Source organism: Drosophila miranda, chromosome XR (assembly GCF_003369915.1).
Source record: "Drosophila miranda strain MSH22 chromosome XR, D.miranda_PacBio2.1, whole genome shotgun sequence".
NCBI classification, from domain to species: domain Eukaryota; kingdom Metazoa; phylum Arthropoda; class Insecta; order Diptera; family Drosophilidae; genus Drosophila; species Drosophila miranda.
Genome location: NC_046674.1, coordinates 22,193,049 through 22,209,750, shown reverse-complemented (window position 1 = coordinate 22,209,750; position 16,702 = coordinate 22,193,049). Strand labels below are relative to the sequence as shown.

Below are 16,702 nucleotides of genomic sequence, written 5' to 3'. Positions count from 1 at the left end.
CCCAGGCGTGGTTCCGCTATGACGAATGCCTCCGACTCTTGATAGCGTGTGCCTGGGTATTTTTCGGTATTATGCCACGGTCAAGGGCACGTGCTCTCAGTCCCAAAAAGACACACACCCAAAAAACCACTCGAACATACGCTCGTTCCTTTGTTTCTTCAATAACGTATTGTTTTTAGTGAAAACTACAGCCTAAAACTCCACTGACTGAAGCTTCATTATCTTCCAACTTCTCCCCATTCTTCACGGATGTGATACGACCTAAAACTTTCCTGAGTTCATCTTCATTATCTTTCTTCGCGGATGAGATGGCGTTCCGTATTTGCCGTAACTCCTCCAGTTTTCCCAAGGCATTCTTACTATCTTTTTGGGCCTGGGCGGTCAGCACACGTCGGAGAGACTGCACCCCGGTTTCCAGCGCTTGCGAGCGCTCCGAGATGCCATGCAGGCGATTCCGGACCTCCAGGAGCTTCTCCATTGTGGACTCAATGGTGATCTCTGGAAAATCGTCTCGATTGGTCCCCGGGACGGATTCGGAGATTGTTGAATTCTGTCGGAATGGACGCATGTTTAATTTCGAATTTTACAAGTACTTCTCGAACTCTGTCATAATGGTGAAAGATCTTTACTGGTTGCTACGACATACCCAGCCTGCCCAATCCTGGATGGCATCTCGCATCCGACTGGCGACAATCTCTGCCGCACTTAATTAGAAGCGGAAATGCCACGAAAATTGTTATTGATCAGCTGTCTATGAAGAACTGACAAGACAGCCAGCAACTTTAGCGGCTTTCGGCGACAACATCGTTGGGTAATTAAAATTAATTTTCGCAAAAATCTCAGAGCCCCGATCGAACATGGAACATGGAACAGAGCACAGGGAACAGAGTACGAACGATCCACATGCCTCAAAACAACGATGACTCCCAGCGGAGACAACTCTCTGGTAGCGGTAGCCGTAGCCGTAGCTGTGGCCATGGCCTGTAGTCGGTCAGTGAAATCTAGTTTTCCCAGTTCTCGGGGCTCGTAATGATAAATGGTGTCTGGTTAGCGGAGCGCCAAAAGAGAAACAAGTTCACCTGCCACAAGACAGAGTCCAGAAGCTGCACTCCGTATGTCTGCAGACTCCCCTCCCCCCTCCGCAGTCCACCACCCCCGGAAGACTCTACCGGAATACGTGTTGTATTTCAATTAGAGCAAAGTCGTCCTCGACCGCAATTAGCAACAAAGTATCTGGCAATGTATGTTTTCGCTATTATCATTTAAATTTATGTTGTGGTCCTACACACATATCTTTTCTCGAGTCCCTCCCATCTCCCATTTACCATCTACCATCCTCCATCTATGGATCCTGGTATGCCTTACGATTACGATTATGGTCGCTGGTTGTTGAGCAATTTGTTAGGAACCAGCCTGATAAAATATGTGCCCCTTCTGTCTTTTTGGAGGCGCCCCAATGGGACTCGACTAGGGACAAATTGCCGCTTGGCGGACTGTCCCATCGGGCAAATCGGAAGGCATCGAACGATTAACGGCCATTGGCGAATGGCGAATGTTCTTGGCTGAAAATTGCAGGCTTCTGGATGCATATTTCTGATGGAATGGCCAGGGAATGCCAGGGATTAGTGGTTAGCATGGAGGCGGTTTCATTTGAATGGCTAATAGAATTACTCTTATCCCCGTCCCCGTTGGAGATACCAATTCCCTGCTTTACAGGGAATTCCGAACACAGCAAAGTACTGCTGATTCGCCCCTCAGCTGCTGTTGTTTTTGCTGCTTCTGCAGCTATTCAGGTGCCACAATCTCCTGTGCACCGGCCGCTCATGCTCTCCTCCTCCCCGACTGCTCTTTTAATAAATGAAAATGTTTTTAATTAATATGCTTCAATATGTCGAGTGGCCCAGCAGGTCCCAGGTCCCTCTTGAAAAGTCAACCCCTGCCTGCCGCACAAGCCCACCCACCTCCGAGCGCCCACTCACATCCACCCTTTTTCCGTTGTGTTCTGTTGAAATTTTCATTACATGCGGCCGAGGAGGCGCCTCGACTTTATTCTTGTTTTCATACGGGTATAAGCCTACGGGCTAAATTTCAATATTTCATATGCACAATAAGAATACCATGCCCCCCTTTGAAGCATGCACCGAAATAAATAGCCCCCCCCCACTCCACTGCGCTGCGGCCAAAAGCCTCTCTTTTCCGTTCTGATTCGGGACAGGTTCAGCTTTGTCACAAATTTTACCTGATAGTATTTCTTATAAGTAGTTTTCTTTCAATCAATTTAATCAATTAAAATGGTTTTAACAATTATTATCTAATTTTGTTGAGAATTATAGCCACTTAAGAACTAACGTCTAAAATTAGGACCATACAATACACAAACGGGCGGGAAAGTTTTGACTAGCGGCAAGGGCCGCGGCTCTACTTTATAGCCGGTACTCAGTCAGCATCTATGTACATATGTATGTGTGTGTGCTTATGATTTATGTAATTTATACAAAATATTTTATATTGCGATTTTTATTTGGTTTCGTCCCGAAAAAAATTTCATGTAAACATTTCGACCAGTTTGCGAGATTTTTATATATTCGATTTTTTTTTTTTCTCATATTCCTTTACATTAACATATCTTTTACATCCGTTTTTTTGCTTATACTGATTATTCTAACACCAAAAAAGCCGTTTTATCTCGCTGCTTTTCGTCATATCGCGAACACTGCACGAAGAAGAGTACGTGAGGTACATTGAAAATGGTAAAAGACTTCAGATAAATCCACTCTATCGACACGCATGTAAAATATTTTCACAGGTGCTACAATTTTCTTTTTAATAAATTAATTAATTTTTGTGTATGCCGCGGCTTTTGAATTTTTTCAATTGGGAAATTGCAAGTATGCGGAAGTGATCTACTCACCCGGGCCTACAACATCATTTTTTCTCGTAGAAAGTGCATTCAAAAATTATCAGTAGCTCCTGGGTTTCTTCGTTTTTTCCTTTTACCGATGAAAATGTTTTAAGCAGAAGCTAATGGATATATTTCGCATCGCCCCACTGCTGTGGGACTCATTTTTTTTCGCGCATTCAGGCAGTGAAATGTACAGCTCGGCAGCCCATTCCCATAGCAACAGATGCCGCGGCTGCGTAATTACATTCCCCCCCCACCCATCCCCACAATCACCGAATCACGAGACCGAACCACCGCCAGCCATTATTTTGATTCATATATCATACATGCATCAATGTCCGTTTCGTCTATTATCCGAGTTTTCATATTCATCTCCTGCTCGGAATTGGACAGCCTCTGTCCGTCTGTCAGTCCATCTGTCCGTCCGTCTGCCTGTCTGTCTGCCTTTTGCTGTCAACTGATGGATGATTTCCCGAGTGAGCTTCATCGCCATGCTTCTGGCAATGGGATTTCGGAGTGGAGGGATTGCTGACAGGCCTTGCCATCGCCATTGCCATCTCCCATTGACTGCTGCAACTGCAGTGCAACTTGGCCAATGAAGTGCGCTCGAAATGTATCCATTTATCAATATTAATTACGAGCCAAGAGATGTGCTTTCGATGGATGGGTATCTACGTCTATTTCCCAATAAGGATACGTTGGAAGAGTCCCAGTACTTTGAGGACAAACCGCAAACTTCAGTTGCAAAAATGGCCATTCATTTGCCATTTTTATTTAAGGGTGGCGGCAGTGCTGGCATGGGTGGCATGGGTGGCATGTATGGCATGGGGCAGCAGTGGATGCAATATTATTTAAAAATGTAAGACTCTCCTGTTGCGGATATTGCACCTGACTGTACACGCAGGATGTGTCCATACTGAATACTGCATCCGTGCATTCCCAATTGGCAATCGTCTGTGTGCGGTTGAATTGCTGACAACACGTCGAACATGGGCCTCAGTTCTTGGACGTCTACCCAACCCATCTACATATCCACACCCATTCCCATTACCATTAACATCTCCATCTCCATTGCCATTGCCATGCTCCCATTCCCACCATCCATGTGGGTTGCCAGGTACAGATGACAAGCGGCTTGCAACTTCATTAGGTGCTCCTGGACCTGGTACCTGGTTCTAGGCTGGACCAAAAGGCGGCTCCACAATGCAAAAAGCAGCTCAGAGGGATTTCCCTTTCCACCAGCCCATGTTGGGCCAACCCTTTTGGGTGCATTTAAGGCAGAGTCTCTCCGGCCGTAGCTCCAGCGCCAGCTCCGACTTCGACCAAGGACCAGGCTTCGGTCTGTTGCATTTTTCGGCAATGCAAATGGAGGCGGCAGCAGCAGGAGCAGCAGGAGGAGCGAAGGGGCTGGTGGTGGGGTAGGCTTTCATGTCCATGCACATTTGCATTTTTTATGCTTACTCCATATATGCAACAGTCCGATGTATGTGTGCAACCCCGTTGCATGTGCATACATGTACAAATATATTTGTATATGGGGATGGCCGCTAGCCATCTCGCTCTGTTGCTCTGGCCGTCTCTTTCCCCCCGCGAAAATCGATAGCAACAAAATTTAAAATGCACTTTACTCTTCTATTGTTTTTTTTTGTTTTTTTTATGCTGCTTTGGGGCTGCCTCCTGCTGCATCCCTTACGAAAGACTGAGCCTTGTTCATGTACTACAATATATGTATGTATGTACATACATACATACATATGTGGGGGCACCCTCTGTATGCAACCTTGTGGTGCAGAGTGCAGGCTGCAGGTAAACGGAGGATGAGCCAGGGTACTTTACATTTGAAGTAGTCTAATTCAATCGGATGCTCGAAGCTAATAATAAGCCAAGAGCCAGAATCTGAATAGGAAGCTGCGAGAAGGGCTCGAAAGGACTACACACTGAAAACATACGATTGTCAAAGGCAAATATTGTACATACAGTCATAGAAAAAATAATATAAGCGGAATATCCCGATCCTCAAAGAGTGGTGAAAGTGGATGTGTGTAACACCCAGAAGAGCACGTTTCCGTTTTCTCGATATTGCCATGTCTGTCTGTCCATCTGTTCGTTCTTCTCGATGAGGGCCTAGATTTCAGAGACTATAAGAGCATATATGTATAACCCCCGCGAAAGGTCTTTCTGTGGCTTCCACAATTTTGAAGATACGAGAAATACAAATTAAAGAGATTGACCATATCTAACAGGTTGCCGAACCTGCATCAGATCGGTTTATTATTATAGCCAGAACGAACAAATACAATTTCAGTGGCTACGCAACGCATTCTACGGGCTTATTCTCTCTCTCTTTCCCTCTCTCGCTCTCACCCACTCTTCTTCGTGCAGTGTTCGCGCTGTGGCGACAGGGGGCGAGATAAGACGGCTGGTATTTGTATGAAAATAGAAAAAAAAGAGACAGAGATATAAAAAAATTAAGGAAAAATAAAAAACAGATCAAATCTAATACATACAGTTGAACTTCAATTACTCGAACGTTTGTTACTTTCGAAATACAACGTGTGGCAACAGTTTTTAGCGAGCACATTACGTTTAACGCTGTAAGTCGAAGTCTTCGAAGTGGTTCGACTTATGGAACTTAAGCTGTATATAAAGTCTCCTAAATGGTTTGGCCGATTTGTATGCAATTTTTGTTCGTTTTCCAAACGACATACCATAAAATATATTGCCTCACTTATGCTCAGTCAGTAGACGGAGTACCGGGTATATGTAAATAAGAGTCACAACGTTAACGATCGTTTTGTCTTCTTTCTGATTTTGTTTGAATAGTGGATTAATTTTTAGCTTTAATATTTGTTTGTGGCACCACGATATTCAGTGACTTAAGCGCATCTACGACTCATGAAATCCCCCAGGACTATACTTTTTGCCATAAGTCCTTTTCTTTACGATCCCCCAAAGATGATATATGGGACTAAGATCCGGCGAAACCTTGTTGTCCAGGAACGATTTCTTAGTCAGAATTTATAAGTGATTCGGGTCATGTCATTATCCTGGTTTAACTCCCACCTATCCCACTTGGCCGAGTATACAAATAAGTATTATTTTCAGGATGCAATTTCATGACAATATTCGGATAGGCCTTAAGAGTTGTAACCTTCGTTGAGGTTTTGTTCTGCCCAGCATACTTATGTAGATCTCGCAAAGAGCAGGATCCTCTTTGTCCCGTCCGATTGCCACATGGTTGGATTTTACTTAACTTTAATTCACGTTTCAGTGGAGCAGACTGAGAGGGACACAGCACAGTAAATTTGGCGGGTTATTCATTCGCCGATAATCCAATTACGGGGTCGCATTATCCATTAGCTCGTATCTGGGAGTGTGCATCGAGAGGCAATTCGATTGCAGCCAATTTGTTGCCAGCCTGTGCCTGGACCTGTGACTGTATCTGCATCTCGGCCTGGAGCTGGGCTTGGGTTTGGGTCTGGGTCTGGGTCTGGGTCTGGGCCTTGTTCTGGATGGTGGTAGGTGCTCCCGCCTAACGAACAATTAATTGAAAATAACATTCAATTATTTTTGAAAAAGAATTCAAACAAACAGCAGAGATCTGGTGTGGTCTGGCCTGAGATTCGTGAGGGATGGGGGGAACGTTAACCGCATTGCATAAGCACTCGGGTCCCATGTAAAGGCCTATGTACTACATAGGCAGATGCATGTATGTATGTTCGGAGCCCTGCATATGCTCCACCAAGTCCATGTCCTGACCTGTACATGTACATACATGACGCACTTTAAACCCACAGTCCCATGTCCCTGTCCATGTCCACGTCCATATCCATGTCCATGTCGCCCCAGTGTCTGTGGTGCTTCCTAGCCATCTCTTTCGCACCCTCGCCAATGCCACTGCCACAGCGACAGCCACACAATGAGGGGAGGCCGGCCGGACGGAGTGCGAGTATTAATGAAAATTTCGTACATCGGATTCGCATCATTAAAAAACGAAAACCCCGAAAAATTCGCATATGTGAAAGCCGGCGTGGATTTTTTTAAGGGTTGCAAATTGTTTGCGAAATAAAAACATTCGAAAATGTTGTAGAATAAAAATCAATTTGGTTTGCGGACTCTTTTTGCTGTAAATGGAAACAATGCGAGTACATAAGGGGGGCAAATGGTGGGCATGGTGGGTGACGTACGACTATGTAGCGATGTACTATGTTTCCATGCAAAATGTATTTTTGTTGCATTGTTTTTCGCGCCGAGGCGCGACGCTGTGTGCAGGAAATACATTAACCAGGAAAAAATCCAAATAAAATAGAGTAAAAATTACAAAAAGAAAGAACGTTCTTGTCAGAAGTGGGATTCGAACCCACGCCTACAGAAGTAGACTGCGACCTGAACGCAGCGCCTTAGACCACTCGGCCATCCTGACTGTAGCGATCTCCATCGTAAATGCTTCCCTGATATTCATCCCACCCCGTTTTTGAACGATGACATCTACGCCCATGATCGATCATTGAATGGAAAATTAATGAATATGTAATATGTACTATTTTTATGGAATTGACGAATGCACTAGATGAAGCGATGGATCACAGTTTCGGGGATCAGGCAGTGGAAGTGATAAATACACAGCTCTTCAATTACACAGAGACATCTCTTGCCGGTAGGGATATGCCCGACGCCTTTCACTGCAGGGTGGCCGAATTTTTTGTGCGCTTGCCGAAAATTAAACAAAAATGTTAAATAAGAATATGTTTTTTCAGATACATACTACATTGAGCTGCTCCCATGTATGTATGGCCCCCCGACAGCGACCCCGACACCGACCCCGACCCCAATGCACTCCCACCTCCAGGGGCTGTTTGTGCGTGGCCCAAACCCAGGGACAGCAAAATGAACAGTCGACAGGAGGATGCACTTAATGCACTGGCTCGGATGTCGCCTGCCACTGCCCGAGAGAACTGTACTTATCATGGGATAATGATGTAGCAATGACGGACTGGATTCTAGTCAGAAAAAAGGCTCTCTCCGATCCTCGGAACCAGCCAATCGTCTGCCGATTTCCCGATTTGCAATTAGCCAATAAGCGGTCTTATTTTATTATGGATATTTATTCAATCAAAATGTTTTCACAATGATTGGATATGGAGTGAACTATGTACTGCCAAACCGAACCGAACCGAACCGAATTTAATACAAATACACTCGTACTCGTATATTTGCGACAATTTATTTTAATATTTCCCACCTCCGAGGCATCAGCCCTATTTCATTCAATTGCTTCGTAGACACGTTGGCCACTATACAATATATAGCCGCAAGTACCGGCGATTTATGTACTCGCCGATTGTGGGCAATGTGCGAATTTATAGCCGATGGCTATAAACAGTTGCGAAATCCCTTCTTTGTTCCATTCTAGGCTCCCCAGGTGGAGGATACCACTAATATCGAATACGTGAACATTCGCATTACCCCGTCGAAAGCATGTACATACCTGCATACACGCACAGGCTCATTTGCATAACGCTCACGTCCAGCTCCTGCCGAATCCTACCATATATGTACATATATTGCATATGTACTTGCTATATACTCCGCTGGGGGTGTGGGCAGGCGGCTGTCACTGGTTTGGGCTACGCAAAATGACAATAAAATCGCATAAAATGCGATAAAAAATACGAAATAAAAGTGTAATACTTGCGCTGAGCACAACACAACATAAAAAATAATATAAAATACAAAAAAAAAGAGGGAGAATAATGCGTTGATGCGTGCGTGCGGTTTGGGCCCGCCCCCTGGGAACGGCGTGTGGGTTGCATTTTGGTTGGTCGGCGGCTCTTTGTGAGTGCAGCAGGAAAAAAAATTAATAATAAATTGTATTATAATTTCTTTTTTATGCCGGATCAGGCGGTATGCATCCGAATATCATCTGCACAATGCAGATCTTTCGCCTCCAAGATACGAGAATCTGGGGAAGCAGTACGCAGTTTATCGGCCTCTTATAGACTTTTACTTGGAAGACCTTGAACTAGTAGATGTTCAGTGATAGCTGAGACCTATAGTCAAATTTCTCCCAAATTCTAAAAATACTCGTAGGAACGATTGATCTTTAAACCCCAAGTCATTTTCTTTCTTTGCGATAAAATATTGTACCTGTTCCGTGTAGTATGGAAGCCGGTCTTCGATCCTCTGGCCGAAACCGACTGTGAATGATTGGCGCCGAGTGAAAAAATAATGAATGCACTTTTTGTGTGCGAACGCATCTAAAAAAGAATTTAAAAAAACTCTGCAGCGAATGAAAAGGCAGGCGGAGATGCAGTAGGAGATCCGCAGGATGCCTGGGAAGGAGGGGGGAATGCGTTGGGTGGTATGCGTGGCATTAATGCGCTGCTGCAGTTGACGCATGCCACTGCAGCCGCTGTTGCCGCTGCCGCTGCTGCTGCTGCTGCTGCTGCTTCTGCCACTGCTTTTGCTGCTGCTGCTGTTGCTGCCACTTTAGCTGCTTCTGCATCTGCTGCTGCTGCTGATTATGTTCATGACGATGCGCAAACAACAAAATAATCGAATAAATTAACATGTAAAAAAAAGGAATATAAAAAATTCAATCGCCACGCACTGGGCGGTGGATGCGGCGTGGTGGAGGCAGCAAACCCTCCTGCATTCCGTATTAATAGGTCTGCTAATTATTGATGGGCCCCGGCCCCGGCCCCAGACTGTAACCCGGACGGACCCACTTCTGTGGCTGTGGCTGCGTCGACAGTGGCCGGCCCGCTCTCATAATGAGTTTTTTCTGGCTGCAGTGGTAGCTGTTGTTGTTGTTGTTGCTGTTGCAACAAATGCGTGGCAGTGCGTCCTGCCTGGGCGAAATCAGTTTCGAAAATGCTTTGTCAACAGCAACACACATTCAAAATTTTCGGTTTAGTCGCATAAGTTTTATTTTGCCTGATTTAGTGCAACATTACAACTTTGGCGCGCCACTTGGTCCTGTGTTGGAAAAATTCTCCTCTTAATTTTTTGTCGAGCGGGGAAGCACCTAAAAGCATGAGTGAGTGAATTGAGTGTGCGTTGTGTATGGTGAAAGGTGCATGGTGCATGGTGTATGGTACATGGTGCAGGTCTCGCGCGTCGGGCCTCGGGCGGCCCCTAAGCCTAAGCGTACCATGGATTAAGTATACGCAGTGTGGGTGCCCATAGCCACTCTCTATTTTTGTTTATGTGTGTATGTGCTTTTGTATTTTTATTTGCATGTGCGTGTGCATGTGTATGTGTGCAGTGTGTTTTGGATGTAAATTATGCAAATACTACCCCTATTACAGCCCTAAACCGCAGAGAGGCCACACCACCCGCATCGGCCCACCCCCTATTTCTCTATTACGCTGACGTCGACGCTATTCTGGATTCTGTATTCCGTATTCTGCGGTTTTGTTGTTGTCGCTAGTTAGCTGCGGCGACCGATGCATCTGATTAACAAAATTAGTTTAGAAAACTCCGCTCTCGCGTTCGAAACAAACAAAAATTGTTCGCTTTTTTCGACTTACCTAAAAAATACCTACAACTCGTAATTTCCCAAAGTTTCCCAAAGAGCCGGAGTCCCCATTAGTTCCCCATGTGTTCCCAAAGTGCGATTGATTGCATTTTTGAATGAATCAAAAGGATATGTAAAGGAGAAGAGCTTAGCGATGGTATGTCATGTGGATGAAGAAGTGATTTGTCTATAGTTGAGATGTAAATAATCGATTCACCAAAAAAGTAGTATACCTCTAAGCTATTGGGCCTCGACAGATCTTCATGTACTCCATGATCAGCCTCTGATTCTCTGAAGACACAAATCATGAAAATATACCCTGAAAAAATACATTTTTCTTCAGTTAATTTAAGCGAAAAACAATCGTTCCAAGAGAATATCGGCTTGAAGTATTTGAGAGTATCAGAGATCACAAATAAGAGCTCGTGAAAGCGTTCAGAATGAAGGTCTGTAAGCTGATTAAAGCCTAGATAGAACTAGTGGATAACTATAGCCCTTCAGACTGCAATTATTGTTTGGCATATCATGTACCAAACGAAAGGTATTGTAGCGTAGATTCGATAGATATTTGAGTTCAATAATAATTTTCAATTTGTTCTATACAAATTAAAAATAAGAGTTTTTACAATACAATTCAGAAATTAGTTTTTATTTAATTAATTTGTATAATTTTATACAAATTATGATTCCTACGATTCCTGGTATTTAGTTGGCAGACATAAGGATAGAATTTCGTGAAAATTAGTGGATGAATGCTGTGCATATTACGGGAATGCCAAAATAGAAATGGCATCGGTGGAAAACGAATCGTGTAATAGAAGCTCTATCTTAAAGACCCATCCATCGGATGCTGGTCCTAGACAACTTTTCGGCTCTCTTTAATTTTCATTAGAAATGTTGCTGCGGTGTTTTGCCGCTTTCCATGTGCTTTCTCCATATCGCTGTGTGTGTTCCCCGACCTCCATGGGGTTTTGTTAGCCATTTTGTGATCTATTTTCTAGCACGGGTGGCGGCGGGGGGAGTTTGTTCTAGTCGGGCAAGGCCCCTCGTTGTCGTCATCGTCATCGTCGTGGCTGGGCGTTTGCGTTTCTGTGTCGCGAAGAGGAGATTCCATTCCATTCCATTCCAATCTGTCCCTCCCTCCCGAGTCGAGGCGAGGCGAGGCGACGCGACGAAGACTCTTCTTGAATGAAAGTCAAAGTAAAAACGGGAAAACAAAGCAAAAACAACAGAACAGAAGCAAAAACCTAAACAAAATACAAAACCAGAGACACGAAGCGGAATGGAGGGGCTGAGTGGGCGATTGGGGGGCGCCAGAGAGCGCCAAAGTTTGATAAGGCGAAAGCAAAACAAAACGGAGGCAGCGACAGCGGGTGGGCCGGAGAGCGGATGGTACAACCGGGGGGCCTGTCGCCGGGAAAAACAAACAGCAAATAGGGTTTTCCTCTATAGAAAAAGGCGAAAAGGAAAAGACGAAAGGCGAGCAGGAATGCAGCGAGAGAATGAAAATGCCTCGAGGACAGTGGCATGGCAGTGGGGCTGGGCTTGGGGTTGTGGTGGCGGTGGCGGTGGGGTTAGGTGTGGGGCAGCGGGTGGCTCAGGTGCGTTGCCGGGTTGAATGCACGCCGTGCGGAAAAGGGAGAGCGCTATATGTGGGTGCCAGAGCGAGATGGCTAGCTTCTGCTGCAGTTCCCTCTCTCTGTCGCTCGCTCGCTCGCTCGCTCTCTCGACGCATGTGCAATGCCGCACTGGTGGGGGGGGGATGCTGCAGCAGGGAGGAGAGGGGATCGCGTGTATGTAAAGGAAGAGAGCGCGCGTGGATGGGAGGGCGGATGGAGGACGGCGGACGGCGGATGACTGGGTGGCTCTGCGGGGTGGGACAGGTGCAATTTATTTATTTATTTCGATTCATTTCCGCTTTTGTGTGAGGCTAAATGAAAACTCATTTCCCTTTGATGTGTGGTCTTCTTCTACTCTCTTTGCTCGGACACTGCCAGAACGAGATGGATATAGCGAGAGGGAGGGAGACAGCAGGAGATTCGATGCGCCCTCTCTCTCTCTATCTGATTTTGGGTGCTGCTCTGCTCTGCTGCTGCTGCGCGATAATGAAAAAGTATAATGCACCAAAAAAGTGACATAAGGCTGTAAATTAAGCAACAAGAACAAATGTAAACTCTGCCCCATGTACATATGTGGCATGATGTACATATACATATATGTACATGTGTACATATGTATGCCATTTGTGTGTGTGTATTTGTGTGTACATATAATCGGTTATTTACAGTTATCTGCATATCCTGAACGAAAGGCTGTTGCTGCTATTGCCATCCACTCGGCAGGAGGGTAGGCATGGTAAATGGGGAGGAGGGTAGGCATTTGGCCCCGAGGCCACCTACGTGTTGTCCACGTGAGGATGTTTTTTCCTGTCCCATCCAGCTCCTTTATGTTTTCCCATCAAATTAAAAGCCTTTTCACTGCAAATTACAAAAATGGTAATCGCCCCCGTCTATGGGCATACATATATGTACCTGCAGGAGGATAATGCACATGTGTCGGTGGTATCTGTGTGTGTATCTGCACCTGGATTCTATTGAATTTCGCTCGTGGCTAATCGATGCTCTTTGGCGGCGGAAGAGGATTTCAGCAAATGAGCCACGAGACATGGGGCGCAAATTGAAATATTTGCATAAAAATTGCATGAGCCTGATTGAACGGATGGATGGATAGAGCACTACCATCATCACCTTTGTACATATGTACCAGTAACCAGTACCTCCCACCCCCCCATGTAATCTATGTATAGTGCCGCATTCCCGTAATGATTGAATACATAATTCCCCAATCTATATTAATGCAAATTCGGATGAAAGGCCATTAGGGAAACCCCATAGTCTGCGGCGGCGGTGGTCGGATCTCCCAACCCATCCTCTCCTCTTGCCTAATTCATATTTATTGCGTTCTATTTCTCCTTCCTCTCTCCCTTGCTCTGCCTCTTACTCTCACTCTGACTCTCTGTCCGAGCATATGCTCGGACATGGCTGGGGGCTATACTTGTACTCGTATTCGTATTCGTACTCGTAGAGGGACTGGGACTGGGACTGGGATTGGGACTGCGAATGGGACTGCGAATGGGAATGGGCTGGCTAAAAATTTACATAGCCAAAGTCGACAAAGTCGCAAAAAGCAACAGCGAGGCAGAAACAGAAACAGAAACCGGCTTTCCAGCTCACACACACACACACACTCCCAAAAATACATATCCCAACACACAGACACACAGACAGATATGAAGCTCACCCACATATGCAAGCGCTCCACACAAGATAACAGATACAAAAGCTACATACAACAGAAACCGGCTTTTTGTGTGACCTAATATTCGAGTCAACAACTACTACTTTGGCAAAAAGGCAGCAAGAATTCGCACAGAACAGCACAGAGAATTGTTCCACGAAGTGCGATTCTCAAACTCTCGTTCCTTCCTCGCGATAAGATTAGAGCCCCCCCCCCGCCCGACAGAAGGGTGCGGAGCGAAGGACGCCTTATCAGCGCCAGTAGCGGCTAAGAGAGCAGAAAGCAGAGAGCAGAGAGCTTTTGCTGTGGCCATAGAAACCCCCTGCATGTTCGACTAGCTGGCCGTGAGGAGGGGGAGGGGGGGGGGCCGAGTGAGTGGGTCTTGGCCTGTTCTTAACCTATTCCACGCCGCGCCGCCAAGTGAGAACGCAAACAAAAACACAATTATACCGCGTCCGTTCTCCTCGCTCCCGGCCCCCATTGTCCCGATGCCAGGCAGGCCCTGAAGCTTCGTTTTGAATGCCGAGGCCATCGATGGGAAGCGCCAGAGAGAGACAGAGAGAGAGTGGGGGCGTAGAGGAAGAAGACATGCTAAAATTAAGAAATAATAAGTAGCTGCCGATGACGAACCTTTTGATACCCTTCCAAAGCCATCAATTCCATGACCTCTACATAAATACAGTGTGAGAAGGTCTGCTGAGATTTGATTTCCGAGCGAAGCGATATTTTATAACGGATCGCGTCCATCGGAATACCAATGTTTTAGAGGGCCCCTCAGAGGGGCCAACTCTTTGTCATAGTCACAGTGCCCGCTCTGCAAAAGGTGTTAGAAAACAACAAATGCCAATGGTCGGATGGTCGCAGAAACTACTCGGAGTTGACTCTTTATTTGCATTATTCATGTACCATGTGTGATGCTGGTGTCTGTCTGCGTGGGTGATGATGTACTATACTGGAGAGCGAGCGAGCGAGCGAGAGAGAGAAGGTCGGGGTCGGAATTGGGCTCGCTCGCGCGCGTTAAGTTGGGTTTTGGGAGAGTGGAAGCTTTCAGAGGGGGCCGCTTGTCGTCTACTTTTTGCACCGGCAAAAAAACTAAACACCCGGCAAATGTTGTTGCTGTTGCTGCCAGTCAGTGCCTCTCCGATTCCGATTTCAGTTCTCTCCTCTCTTTGTGAAGTGTGCTCTGGCGCTTTTTATACATTGTTGTGTTTTCGTGTTGGCGCCAAACGAGAGTTTCTATTGTTTTTGGAGCAACGTTGCCACGTTTCACGTTGCTTAGATTGTGCCGTTGTCACGTTTCACGTTGTTTAGATGGTAACATTGCACCGTACAGTGTCTTCGGGATCGTCATCGTATGGCACAGCACCAGTACTCTTCAGATCCTCTTTCAACTGCTCCAGATCGAAGTTGTCAGGGTCGTATAGGCTCCCTAGCGAGAAATCCTTGTAAAAGAACTCCTCGTCGCTGTCATTCTGCTCTTCCAAGCTCTTTGAAAAGCTATCTTCCCCCAGAAGGTCCAGTATCCGGATCTGGCGGATGAGAGCCTTCAGGGTCTTGTCGGTGCCACCATCCTTCCCAATGGTCGTCTGGCTTCTCTTCGAACAGTAGTCCACCAACTTAGTCTGGCACAGCTTTATGTGCTTCATGGCCACCTCCAGGCTGGCGCTGATCTCATTCTGGCGGTCCAAAACGCCCATCAGCTTGGCCCGAATTTCGTGTATCTTCCGCTCCTTTCCGAGGTTCAGGCGATCAGACATGGCGAAATTTTTATTAAATCGGAAAATTTATGTTTCGTTAAGCCGACAGAAATTTCCAAGGATAATTTGGCAATTCAGAAAATGATTCAACACTCGTACTTTGTGTCTTGTAAACAGACCCGACAGATAGACAGGCCTAGCTGTCAAACCAAGTGTCATTCAAATGAAATTTCAATTGTAAAATTAGTTCAGAAAACAGTTCTAGGAATATAAAAAAATTATTGCTCTGCAAAATGAATCAGTCGAACATGATGGAGAATTCTCTCTCGAAATCTCTGACAAAGATCTCAGTGCCAAAGGGGCAGTCAGGCGTCCGTGAGAAGGAGTCCCCGAAAGATCCGAAACAAGATGCCTTCAATCTCTGCGGAAAGCCCAGTTTCATCATTTGCAAGGGCAGGAGGATTCCAGATCTGATCGAAGCGACCAGTATCCCGGATCTCCGGCAGATGCAGGCCGGCGAGGGGGCCATACTGAAGATCCAAAGCATAGTGAATCGTCAAAGTCGCATCATGTCATTGGTGGACTGGATACTCTTCCGCAAGAAGAAAGTCTCCCATGGCGAGGGCGAGGATCTGGAAACAGACGATTCCACTGGCAATGATGAGATTTGATATTTTTAATGTTAAAGAAAGATCCCGAGTACACGAGAGCAATTCCTTAAAAGTCTCAAGATCTTTTGTACTTCTACATTGGCTCATCTATTTCTTAAAGACCTTAAGATCTTTCATACATATGTACATATGTATGTATGCATAGTCTTCTATAGTCTTTCCCTTTTGTTTGAGTCAGCTGTTCAGTCAGCGTTCAGCGACGTTTGCTGTTTTGCTTCGATTCGATTCGCTTTATCATTTTGTTTTTCATAAATATTTATAAGTGAGCACTTTTGTTATTCTACTGATAGGAGGACGGATAGGAAAACGCAGCATATAGAATGGGTATGCCGCTGTCTCCCCCCTGGGACCCTACAACCACAACAGCAACAGCAACAGCAACAACAGCAACAGAAACGGGGGGAACTGATTAAGGCTCTGAAGCTGATAGAGATAAGTCTATACATAGAAATGGGTTATACGAAACGTTCCATTGAGGAACAGAAGTACCCCTAGATACCCTTTAGATACGATTATGGGGGAATTCCATGGAATCTAGCTAAATTTTCAGCGTTTTGGCGCGTGAAAAAGCTCGAATCTAAGCTCTCGTGCCTCCCCTTGGGGCAGGGACTGATTT

At 45.7% G+C, this 16,702-nt stretch overlaps 1 non-coding gene across 1 annotated transcript; it reads right to left on the bottom strand.

Annotated features, from left to right (window-relative positions):
* Positions 1-7,241: 7,241 nt before the first annotated feature.
* On the bottom strand, positions 7,242-7,325 carry Trnal-cag. The gene has a single exon. It is a non-coding gene; the product is annotated as a tRNA-Leu (tRNA).
* Between the last annotated feature and the right edge of the window lie 9,377 nt (positions 7,326-16,702).